This window comes from Antechinus flavipes, chromosome 2 (genome assembly GCF_016432865.1).
Source record: "Antechinus flavipes isolate AdamAnt ecotype Samford, QLD, Australia chromosome 2, AdamAnt_v2, whole genome shotgun sequence".
Classification (NCBI taxonomy): Eukaryota; Metazoa; Chordata; class Mammalia; order Dasyuromorphia; family Dasyuridae; genus Antechinus; species Antechinus flavipes.
Window position 1 is genome coordinate 173730249 of NC_067399.1, and position 14218 is coordinate 173744466.

Below are 14218 nucleotides of genomic sequence, written 5' to 3' on the forward strand. Positions count from 1 at the left end.
TCCATGGCAGCAGCTGAACAGCCTTTTTCCAAAGTTCTTCCAAGAGAGATAAAGCAGCCCCTGAATCATTAGACAGGGTTAAAAGAACCCACATTTTCGTTCATCTTCAAACAAAGCTGCATAGATGATTGCCCATGCACACCTGCAGCTGGGTTCAGTTTGACCTTTCTTGTTATCCCTGCCAAGAAAGAAATCCTGACTATAAATTCAAAAAAGGCTAGCATACTGCATTTGAAAATAGCTAAATTTCATTATCCTTCATTAATTCCATATCCAGAAGGTGAGGGGTAGGGAAGAGAATGATCCCAATTGAACATAGGCAGACTCTTGGCAAAGACTTTTCAGAACTGGATCCAAATAGTTCCCCCCAATCCACTCCTTTTTCCCCCCGAATAAACCCTGAGCATATGTTTATACCAAATATTTTCAGAGATGGATGCCAATATGTTTCACAGGAGATAATCTCAATTAAGATAACTTGAAGGGAAAGATGAGAGGCACAATTTGTTGACCAGAACCAGATGCTCAAGTTTAGGTCACATTATTTGGAATTCCAGGGAATTTATTAAATATTAACAAGTATAAATTCTTGAAAATAGCTTCCTTATCACAATTGAAAGGATCATTTTCCATATCGACACTTTAAACAGGATCTCTTCTAAGACACATAGTATACTCATATATTTAATAGGTTCATACATTTAAATCAGGAAGGTCCCCCATAATTGGATCTTTAAACCTAGACCCCCCACCCCCATCTTACAGATAAGTTTAAGAAATAGTTTATCCAAAGCCCCACAGGTAGTGAGTGACAAAGACAACATTTAAACCAAGTATCAAGTAGAGGGCTCTTGCTACTGTGTCAAACTGCTTTTAACTGAGCACCACAGTGTTTCAGATTTGATACTCCTTCAAGTGTAACTTTTTTTCTCCCTTCTCAAGACTTTGTTCTATTTCACTTAAGCAAGGAGGTTTAGGTTTAGCTATAAAATTAGACTTTTTTGGGTCAAATGACATTATCTTGTGGTGTTACAGATAACCTGAACTACATCTGTGAACTTTTAAAGCTCCTACCAAAGAAGGTCTTGATATATTGAGGGGAATTTATAAATAAATGGAAGTGTTAAAAAAAATACTGCCTGATTAGAAAGAGGTTCTTTGCCCATTCCATTTGAGGAGAGTTCGAAATGAGTAAACAGGTATCTCCCCAGAAATTAGGCTCAATGACAAGAAGACACATGTTCAGAGGGAGAAGTGAGCTATATTTATTAAAATTTGGAAGGTCCATATATTAAGTACTTATTTTCTCATATCCAAAGCACATCACAGTTTTACAAAGCAGTACAAGGATCCTTGTCATGTAACCTCTTTATTTCAGGTCTGGTAAGATCAAAGTAATCATGGAGACATAGATGGATTTTTTAAGGTGATTAAGGACTATGACCTTCTTTCAGGACTCATTCTAATTTTTTAACCTCTAAGTTAAGTAATGATTTCTGTAACAATTAGTCATTATAATCTTCAACATCTTTGTTTTCATTATAGAAACAATTTAAAAATTCTTCTTAATTGGTTTGTTTTGATCAGGACATACATGGTCCTACTATAGAGAATATATGGCATAGGAATTCCTTTGACTAACGAACTTATCAACTTATCTCTATTTTTAGCCTTGCAGAGTTGTCTAAAAGGAGAGATTAAATTAATTTCCCATTTTTATATAGCCAATGTATGTCAAAGGCAGGATTTGACCCATGTAAACTCTCTGTCCATTATGCCATAATTCTATATTGAAGACCTTCATATCTTTGAAGATAATAATTAAATTAATCCAGAGCATTTTCTTCCTTAGCCTAGACAATTCCAATTCTTTTAAATAGTTTAAATGAATTTTCCAGACTTAAGAGATTTTACTATTTTCAAACAACTTCCTAAACAGATGCCTCAGTTTCCCTCAGTAATTCATTGCAATGTTAAAAATGCCAGAAAATAAAGAAATCCTCCCTTAACACTAACCAAACTCATTCATGCATTAGTTTAAATCTATTTTATTTTGTTCTTTTAAGAGAAGATAGAAAACAGCTGTTCAACAACCTCTGGAGGCAGTGCTTATGTAGAATCAGTGTACATGTTTGTATGTATGATGTACTAAAATATATAATGAAGAAGCTAGTAAGTTTCTCTTTGATATTCAACAAAAATAATAAATTCACTTAAAAATCTTGGAAAAGCCGACTGATCTGGATAGCTAAATCCTAGAAAGAGTGAAGGAAAGCAAAGTGTAAGAACACTGAGAAGTTAGAAAGGTCCAGGTTGTGAAGAGTATTAAATAGACAAAAAAGGAGTTTCTTTTTGATCTCTGAAGTAATAGAGATTCCCTGGAACTTTGTATGTATTTGTGTGTGTGTGTGTGTGTGTGTGTGTGTGTGTTTCTTTGAGTGTGTGACATAATCATACCTGCACTTAGGAAAATCATATGGAGAAACATAGAGTAGCGAGAGTTGAGTCAGGGAGACCACTTGGAATATTTAAAATATTTCAGACTACAATAGATTAGCCTTATCTAACATGATGGCTGTGTATGCAGAGATAAGAAGACACTGTAGAAAAGATACTTTTAAATAGAAAAAAAAATAAAAGTTTGATAGCAGATTTGATACTTGGAGTTGGTGCAAGTGAAGAGTTGAAGATGATGCCAATGTTGTGGTGTTTAGATATTGGGATGATAGTAATATCACTGATGAGTATAGAAAAACTAAGAAGAGGAATGAATTTGGAGGGCAGAGGTAAGGAATCAGAAGAGATAAAAAATATCTTTGGACATGTTGCGAATGAGATGCCTATAGAACATTCAGTTTGAAATGCTTAAAAGGCAACTAATGGTGTGTGACTGAATTCATGAGATAGATTAAGAGAATATAGCTAATTCTAGGCAATGTCTGCATAAAAATAATAATTTAATCTTTAGGAATTTATGAGATTGCTAAATAAAATAACTTAGGATAAGAATGAAAGAATGCCAAGAAAGTGACCTGTGGCTCAAAAAAAGTTATTTAACATGACCTATATTAAAATCTAGCAAAAAGATCTAAGGAGGAGAAATTAGGTAAGTTATATGAGAATAAGGGAGTCCTAGAGAAAGGAGAATCTCAGAAGATCATGACTGATAAGGTCAAAATTTGCACAGAGATAAAATGACAAAAATTGAGAAAAAGGTCTTTAGATTGGGCTATTTAATATCAAAAGAGGGTGCTATATATCTATATAGCACTTACTATGTACCAGACACCAACCTTTTTATTTTTTTTTAATTTATTTTTTATTTTTAAATTTTTTTTTTATTGACAGTACATATGCATGGGTAATTTTTTACAACATTATCCCTTGCAGTCACTTCTGTTCTGATTTTTCCCTTCCCTTCCTAGATGGCAGGCAGTCTTATACATGTTAAATATTATAGTATATCCTAGATACAATATATGTGTGCAGAACCTAACAGTTCTCTTGTTGCACAGGAAGAATTGGATCCAGAAGGTAAAAATAACCTAAGAAAAAAAAATGCAAACAGTTCACAATCATTTCCCAGAGTTCCTTCTCTGGATGTAACTGATTCTGTCCATCATTGATCAATTGGAACTGAATTAGATATTCTCTTTGTTGAAGATATCCACTTCCATCAGAATACATCCTCATACAATATCGTTGCTGAAGTGTATAATGATCTCCTGGTTCTGTTCATTTCACTCAGCATTGGTTCATGTAAGGCTTTCCAAGCCTCTCTGTATTCATCCTGGTGGTCATTTCTTACAGAACAATAATATTCCATAACATTCATATACCACAATTTACCCAACCATTCTCCAATTGATGGGCATCCATTCCTTAAAATAGTTAGGAGCATATATTTAAAACCTTCAGTAAGCATCATATGCAATGGGGAAAAACTGGAACCTTTCCCAGTAAGATCTGGAGTGAAGCAAGGTTGCCCACTATCACCATTATTATTTAATATCGTATTAGAAACACTAGTCTCTGCAATAAGAGTCGAGAAAGATATTAAAGGAATTAGAGTAGGCAATGAGGAAACCATACTATCAGTCTTTGCAGATGATATGTTGGTATACCTAGAGAACCCCAGAGATTCTACTAAAAAGGTATTAGAAATAATTCATAATTTTAGCAAAGTAGCTGGATACAAAATAAATCCCCAGAAATCCTCAGCATTTTTATACATCACCAACAAAACCCAACAGCAAGAGATACAAAGAGAAATTCGATTCAGAATAACTGTTGATAGCATAAAATTTTTGGGAATCTATCTACCAAAGGAAAGTCAGGAATTATATGAGCAAAATTACAAAAAAGTCTCCATCCAAAGTCAGACTTAAATAATTGGAAAAATATTAAGTGCTCTTGGATAGGCCGAATGAATATAATAAAGATGACAATACTCCCTAAACTAATCTATTTATTTAGTGCTATACCAATCAGACTTCCAAGAAAATATTTTAATGATCTAGAAAAAATAACAACAAAATTCATATGGAACAATAAAAAGTCAAGAATCTCAAGGGAATTATTGAAGAAAAAAAATCAAATGAAAGTGGCATAGCTATACCTCACCTAAAATTATAAAGCAGCAGTCACCAAAACCATTTGGTATTGGCTTAGAAATAGATTAGTTGATCAGTGGAAAAGGTTAGGTTCACAAGACAGAATAGTCAACTATAGCAATCTAGTGTTTGACAAACCCAAAGATTCTAACTTTTGGGATAAGAATTCATTATTTGATAAAAACTGCTGGGATAACTGGAAATTAGTATGGCAGAAATTAGGCATGGACCCACACTTAACACCATATACCAAGATAAGATCAAAATGGGTCCATGACCTAGGCATAAAGAATGAGATTATAAATAAATTAGAGGAACATAGGATAGTTTATCTCTCAGACTTGTGGAGGAGAAAGAAATTTGTGACCAAAGATGAACTAGTGACCATTACTGATCACAAAATAGAAAATTTTGATTGCATCAAATTAAAAAGCCTTTGTACAAACAAAACTAATGCGAACAAGATTAGAAGGGAAGCAACAAACTGGGAAAATATCTTCACAGTTAAAGGTTCTGATAAAGAACTCATTTCCAAAATATATAGAGAACTGACTCAAATTTATAAGAAATCAAGCCATTCTCCAATTGATAAATGGTCAAAGGATATGAACAGACAATTTTCAGAGGATGAAATTGAAACTATTACCACTCATATGAAAGAGTGTTCCAAATCATTATTGTTCAGAGAAATGCAAATTAAGACAACTCTGAGATACCACTACACACCTGTCAGATTGGCTAAGATGACAGGAAAAAATAATGATGAATGTTGGAGGGGATGTGGGAAAACTGGGACACTGATGCATTGCTGGTGGAGTTGTGAACAAATCTAACCATTCTGGAGAGCAATCTGGAATTTTGCCCAAAAAGTTATCAAATTGTGCATACCTTTTGATCCAGCAGTGTTTCTATTGGGCTTATATCCCAAAGAAATACTAAAGAAGGGAAAGGGACCTGTATGTGCCAAAATGTTTGTAGCAGCCCTGTTTGTAGTGGCTAGAAACTGGAAAATGAATGGATGCCCATCAATTGGAGAATGGCTGGGTAAATTGTGGTATATGAATGTTATGGAATATTATTGTTTTGTAAGAAATGACCAGCAGCTTGAATATAGAGAGGACTGGCGAGACTTACATGAACTGATGTTGAGTGAAATGAGCAGAACCAGGAGATCATTATACACTTCGACAATGATATTGCATGAGGATGTATTCTGCTGGAAGTGGATTTCTTTAACAAAGAGACCTAACTCAGTTTCAATTGATAAATGATGGACAGAAGCAGCTACACCCAAAGAAAGAACACTAGGAAATGAATGTGAACTATCTGCACTTTTGTTTTTCTTCCCGGGCTATTTTTACCTTCTGAATCTAATTCTCCCTGTGCAGCAAGAGAACTGTTGGGTTCTACAAACATATATTGTATCTAGGATATACTGTAACATATCTAACATATATAGGACTGCTTGCCATCTAGGGGAGGGGGTGGAGGGAAGGAAGGGAAAAATCAGAACAGAAATGAGTGCAAGGGATAATGTTGTAAAAAAAAAAATTACCCTGGCATGGATTCTGTCAATATAAAGTTATTATTAAATAAAATAAAATAAATGCTAGAAAAGGAACAAATTACCCCCCCAGTCAAACACTAAACTTGAAATTCTAAAAAATAAAAGGAGAGATTAATAAAATTGAAACTAAAAAGATATATATATATATATATATACATATATATAGAGAGAATTAATTAATAAAATTAAGAGTTGTTTCTATGAAAAAAAAATGAACAAAATAGACAAACCCTTAGTAAAACTGATTAAAAAAGGAAAAAGGAAAATCAAATTGTTAGTCTTAAAAATGAAAAGGAAGAACTCACCCTTAATGAAGAGGAAATTAGAGCAATAATTAGGAGTTATTTTGTCTAACTTTATGCCAATAAATTTGATAACTTAAATGAAATGGAAGAATACCTTCAACAATATAGCTTGTCCAGATTAACAGAGGAAGAAGTAGACTAAACAGTCCCATTTTAGAAAAAGAAATAGAACAAACTATTAACCAAATCCCTAAGAAAAAATCCTCAGGATCAGATGCATTTACATGTGAATTTTACCAAACATTTAAAGAACAATTAACTCAAATACTATATAAACTATTTGAAAAAAATAGGGATTGAAAGAGTCCTACCAAATACCTTTTATGACACAGACATGGCATTGCTACCTAAACCTGGTAGATGGAAAACAGAGAAAGAAAATTGTAGACTAATCCCCGTAATGTATATTGATGCTAAAATCTTAAATAAAATATTAGCAAAAAGATTTCAAAAAATCATTCCTAGGATAATACACTATGACCAAGTAGAATTTATACCAGGAATGCAGGGCTGGTTCACTATTAGGAAAATTATTAGCATAATTGACCATATCAATAACAAATTAACAAAAAGCATTTGATCATCTCAATAGATGGAGAAAAAACATTTGATTAAATCCCACATCCATTCCTAATAAAAACACTTGAGAGGATAGGAATAAATGGGCTTTCCTTAAAATAGTCAGGAGTATATATTTCAAACTGTCATTAAGCATGATATGGAATGCAGGAAAATTGGAACCTTTCACAGTGAGATCAGGAGTGAAACAAGGGTGCCACTATCATCATTATTATTCAATATTGTATTAGAAACTCTAGCCTCAGCTTTAAGAGTTGATAAAGAGATTAAAGGAATTAGAGCAGGTAATGAGGAAACCAAATTATTATTCTTTGCAGATGATATGATAGTATATTTAGAGAACCCCAGAGATTCTATTAAAAAGCTATTAGAAATAATAACTTTAGCTAAGTTACAGGATACAAAATAAATCCCCCTGAATCCTCAACATTTTTATACATCACCAACAAAATCCAACAGCAAGAGATACAAAAATAAATTCCATTCAAAATAATTTTTGATAGCATAAAATATTTGCCAATCTATCTACCAAAGGAAAGTCAGGACTTATATGAGCAAAATTACAAAACACTTTCCACAGAAATAAAGTCAGATTTAAATAATTGGAAAAATATTAAGTGCTCTTGATAGGTTGAGTGAATATAATGAAGATGACAATACTCCCTAAACTAATCTATTTATTTAATGCTATATCAATCAGTCTCCTAAGAAAATATTTTAATGATCTAGAAAAAAATAACAGCAAAATTCATATAAAAGAACTAAAGGTCAAAAATTTCAAGGGAATTAATGAAGAAAAAATCAAATGAAGATGGCCAAGCTGTACCTGACCTAAAACTATATTATGAAGCAGCAGTCACTAAAACCATTTGGTATTGGCTAAAAAATAGATTAGTTGATCAGTGGAATAGGTTAGGTTCACAGGACAAAATAGTCAATAACTGTAGCAATCTAGTTTGACAAACCCAAAGATCCCAACTTTTGGGATAAGAATTCATTATTTGACAAAAACTGCTGGGAAAACTGGAAATTAATTTTTGCAGAAATTGGGCATGAACCCACACTTAACACCATATACCAAGATAAGATCAAAATGGATGCATGATTTAGGCAGAAAGAATGAGATCATAAATAAATTAGAAGAACATAAGATAGTTTACCTCTCAGACGTGTGGAGGAAGAAGGAATTTGTGACCAAAGAAGAACTTGAGATCATTATTGATCACAAAAGAGATGATTCTGTTTACATCAAATTAAAAAGCCTTTGTACAAACAAAACTAATGTTAACAAGAATAGAAGGGAACCAACAAACTGTTTTTTTTTTTTTTTTACAATTAAAGTTTCTGATAAAGGCCTCATTTCCAAAATATGTAGAGAATTGACTCTAATTTATAAGAAATCAAGCCATTCTCCAATTGATAAATGGGCAAAGGATATGAACAAACAATTTTCAGATTAAGAAATTGAAACTATTTCTACTCATATGAAAGGGTGTTCCAAATCACTGTTGATCAGAGAACTGCAAATTAAGACAACTCTGAGATACTACTACACACCTGTCAGATTGGCTAAGATGAGAAGTATCAAGATCATGATGAACATTGGAGGGGATGCGGGAAAACTGGGAAACTGATGCATTGTTGGTGGAGTTATGAACTAATCCAACCATTCTGGAGAGCAATCTGGAATTATTCCCCAAAAGTTATCAAACTGTGTATACCCTTTGATCTAGTAGTGCCACTCCTGGGCTTATATCCCAAAGAGATATTAAAGAAGGGAAAGGGACCTGTATGTGCCATAATATTTGTGGCAGCCCTTTTTGTAGTGGCTAGAAACTGGGAAATGAATGGATGCCCATTGATTGGAGAATGGCTAGTTAAATTGTGGTATATGAATGTTATGGAATATTATTGTTCTGTAAGAAATGACTAGCAGGATGAATACAGAGGCTTGGAGAGACTTACATAAACTGATATTGAGTGAAATGAGCAGAACCAGGAGATACAATACTGTATGAGGATGTATTCTGATGGAAGTGGATATCTTTGACAAAGAGAAGATCTAATTCAATTCCAATTGATCAATGATGGACAGAATCAGCTACACCCAGAGAAGGAACACTGGGAAATGAGTGTTAACTGTTTGTATTGTTGTTTTTCTTCCCAAGTTATTTTTATCTTCTGAATCCAATTCTTTCTGTGCAACAAGAGAACTGTTCAGTTCTGCACACATACCTAGGATATACTATGACATATTTAACATGTATAAGACTGTCTGCCATGTAGGGGAGAGTGTGGAGGGAGGGAAGGGAAAAACCGGAACAGAAGTGAGTAAAGGGATAATGTTATAAAAAATTACCCATGCATATGTACTATCAATAAAAAGGTATAATTTTAAAAAATAATTTAGTAGGAGAAAATCACAAATTTGAGTAAGAATCCATGGGGACAGAAGTATCTTTCAAGATGGAAAAAGATTCTGGAACATGGAGAAACCTAAAGAGTCAGGAGCAGAAATGGGAGAGGAATGAATGACTCTTTATTTTATTGCCCTGTAAATCACTTAAGTCTTGATTTTTTTTTGAACTAATGGTGTTCCATAAAATATTACTATATAAAATGTGAGGGAGAACTTCAACATTAAAAAGATAGATTTTTTTATGCTTGATATATTGAAATAACTATACATGTCCCTTTAAGTTCTTGATCAACTTAATTGTTCACTTCTAGTACCTTTTCAAAATCTGATACATCTAATCTTAGACAAAAGACTGGAAAAACAAATAAGCAAGAAGATAGATATAAAGGCTATTATGATGCCAAGGATGCTCCAGACAAAAAAAGTTAGATAATAGTTCCATAATATTTAAAAGCAAAACCATGAATAAAAATAAAACTGGTTCACAAAATTAATTAGAATTTATAGAAGAAATCAAGGAATAATATTTTTAAATAATTGATTTTATATACTTGCTGAGAATAATATATGAAAGAAATGAGATTTTGAAGAAAGTCTTGGACAAATAATGTACAGTTTATAACAAGAGGTAAAACACTACACTAGATTAGTAACTTCCTTGAAAATTACAATGTATCAAAAAAATTAATAATTTCACAAGACAACAATAAACACCAATACAATGTAAAAATGTTTTTAAATTGAAGAAAATATAAGATATGTCACATTTGTAACAACTGCTCAGGAGAGCATAGCAAAGGAAAAATGCTTTAATATAAGTGAACATCTTGAAAACCATGATTAAAAATAATCATGATAGAAATATTTCAAAAAATCAAGAAACAAAATTACCCATATCTTTTAGAAGCAACAGAAAATGTGAAAGTGTTATTTAGCAAGTATATCTTAAAAGAAAAAAAAAAACTAAATGAAAACTCCCAAGAATACTTTTTTTCCAAAATAAGGAGCTTCTATATCAAAGAAAAACAACAGCATACATTTCATATTTGTTTATTATACATAATATGTAACATATATAATATACTATAACAATATAATATCTATTGTGTAGGGGGATGGTTGGCTGTATGTGTTTACTACAAGAAGGTAGAATAATAGTTAGACTATCAAAGAACTTTATTAGTAAGGATCACAAAAGATTTAGTACCCACTTAGTGAATGAGCAGAAATCATAAGAAATAATATTATAAGATTCAAAAAAATATAGGTTTATAACTAAGAACAACTTATTTAGCAAAACTGATTATAGCATTTTAGGGGAGAAATAGATTTTAATTCTATAGAACATATAAACATTCTTAATTAAAAGACTATGGCTGAATAGAAACTTTCAAATGCAAACTGTACATTAAAGAGGAACAAAAAAAGTAACTATAATTGATTAATGAGAAGAGACTTTTTATAAGATTGTAGTATTTACATTATATGGGGGCTGATGGAAGTGATGGGATTATCCCCACAGAAACCTTATTTCATCAGCAAGTCAAATAAGATGAAAGGTCTGGGAATAATTCTGTTATATTTTGATGATGGTAAAAGAAGAAAAGAATGGAAAAGGAAAGTGATACACTTGCAAGAAATAGAGTGGAATAATAGAAACTTACCTGAGTCATATCTGAGAACAAAGATATAAATCTATTTGTGGAGAAAAGAGTGCAAAGTGATGTGAATTATTAAAACCTCATTTTCATTTAAATTTTCCAAAGAAAGATATTGTACACATACTCAGAAATTCTAATATATAAACATATTCAACTAAACAGAGATATTAAGGTAAAACATAAGAGAGAAAGAAGAGAATCTGACTAATAATAGAGAATAGATAGAAAATCATGAAGAAAGTTTTATGAAGGTATAAAAAATAGCTAATATCTTGTTAACTATGTCTGAATGAGAAAAAGAGAAAAGATCCACAAGAGTATATGGTGATTCAATCAAGCAGAGAATATTGATCTAAAGACTAATTCTATTACACAATCCTCCTGTTTTTTAAGAAAAAAAAAAGGGCAGGGAGCAAAGAAAGAAAACAGAATAAAAAGGGGTATAGAGAAATGGACAATAATTGTAATTATGAATGTGAATAAAATGAAGTCACCCCTAAAGTAGAAGATGATAGAAGAATAGATGAGAAAATAGAAACTAACAAAATGTTTTACAAGAAGCACTTTTGAAATAGAACGATTCACAAACACATACTCTCTCTCTAACACACAATAAAGAAATGAAGTTTGGAGTCCAATCTATTGTGCTTTAATAAAACTAAAAAAAAAAAAATCAAAAGTAGCTAATTTGAGATTTACCAATAAAAGAGCAAAAATAAACTTGCTTAAGAACATGAATGGGGAAAATAATTTAGCTGAATTATATGATTGAAAAATTCTTCTAATTTTGAATATTATAAGTCTCATAGCATAGCATCTATATATCTAAGGAAAAAAAAAAACTAAGTGATTTACAAGAAGAAATAAATCACATTTTTACAATAGTAGAGGACTTTAGTGTAGCTCTTTTCAGAGATTTGTAACAACAACAACAAAAACAACAAAAAACAATAAAAAAGTAAGACATAAGATAGGTTTTCAGAAAAGTTAGATGCAAAGCATGTTTTATAATTATTGAATGGAAATATGTGATGACTGCAAATTTTAAAATCAGCCAGACTCAGGAATTCAGGTTAAGGGAAAATCTTCGATCTTTATTCTCTGTGGAGGGGAAGGGGGATTAGCAATGTATGCAACTGTGACAGGAACCCAGCCAGTAGTCTCTCTCCATCTCTCTTCCTGCCCCTCTGCCTCCATCCACCAAAATCATCCCTGTGTCATTTCCTCTACACACATCAAGACTTGCACAAACAGTGGGCAGGGGCCATTCTTTCTCCTAGCATATATATTAATGGAGTATGGTCCATTTATTATTTAGCCTCATGGGCTTGGGACCTCAGTGCATCAACTTGAGCCTGTAATGAGCCCATTACAGGAATAGAAATGAGTATACATATATTGTATCTGTATGTATATATGTACCTTTGTACAGATAAAGCATGTATTAGACCATTTATAAAAATCAGAAATGTGTGCTGTGAAGATCATAATGCAACAAGGATTTTATTCATGTAAAGACCATTGAAGCAATAATTACAAATTAATTTGGAATCAAGATAATTTAGTCCTAAAAAATGGGTGGTCCAAAGGAAAAATTATAGAAATGATACAATATATTAGAATTATGAAGATGAGAAAATATTATATTTAAAATAATTCAGCCAAAGAAGTTGCTAAAGGGGAACGTTAAATTTTTAGATATTTTCATAAACAAAAAGAAAAACTAGTGAAATGAGTTTGGTATAAACCAGAAACTCCAGAAAGCCAACAAAACTTTGAAACATCAATTAAAACAATGAAACATCTATTAAAACACAATTAAATACCAAAATAAAAACAGCCCCAAATTCAAAGAAATTATTGAAAATAAAAACTGAACAAGTGAAAACTAAGAACTTCCAAAGGGTCACAGAGAGTGGGAGAATTCTGGGTGAAGTATAAGACCCCTCAGCCCAGAGGCAACTTGCTGACAATGTCTGGTTTGACTCCCCATCAAACCCCTAAGGTATCTTGACTGAAATAGCCCAGGCAATAAAATTCAAGACAGCCACAATGAGGTAGATTTAGGATTTATTTGGTACCAAACTCGGGACAGAGTTCTAATCAAATTCCATACTTTCACAGAGCTAAAGACAGCTTATAAATGGTTTTTTGTTCGGCTATGTTACATTGGAATCTGTGATTAGCATTTTACAACAGGGTGCAAGCAGATATTAGATCAATCTTGAGTACCACCCGAGCACCACCCACCTGGAACAGATAACCTTAAGGGCATTGTTGACCCGGTCTTTTGAAATACAAAAGAAATCCCCAATCTAAGTAAGCAAACTTTCTTCTGCTGGCCGGAGGAGGGAAGGAGGAATTTGTCCATTTCACTCCTCCCCTTTTCATGTTCATAGTTGTGACTCATCTGAGACCAACCCAGTGCCATGCACAGACCCCTTGCTTCATGAACAGTGAATCAAACTCATGACGGGTCTGTAACACAACTTCCACCAGGGAGCCCACTGACCTTCCTAGATGAGTAAGGAGACCCTCTAGGGTCCTAATATCTGCACCAATCTGAGAGCTAACAAGGCAAATGTAATGCCAGAGAGACTGAGGCAAGACAGGAGACCAGAGAGCTACCAACATTCTATCAAAGGGAGAGTCTGATTGACTGGACAGGACTCTCGTCTCAAATTATCCAGTCAGAGATAAAGATATACTAGGACCAAGGAATCCATGTTGGTCCCAGAGCTGGAGGAGTCCAGCAACAAATGGAGGAACCCCAACTTCTTAAATACCTTTTTTCTAAACAATAGAAGGGGTAAGAAGTGAGGGAAAAACTATCAAGATGGGGGAGGCCACAAATTTTAAGAACCCAGAGACAGGATGTCTGAATAAAGATATCAATGAGATATCTTGGAACATTTTAGAGGGATATTGTAAATTCTTGAGGACACAAAAGAGTCAGGTCTACTCTCTTGTTTATCTTGCTAATTTATGGAACATTTTAACCTTTGAACAAATAGTCCTCAGTCTTCCTGGGTCAGAGGGGGATTTACAACTAAAGAGATTGGGACAGAACAGTT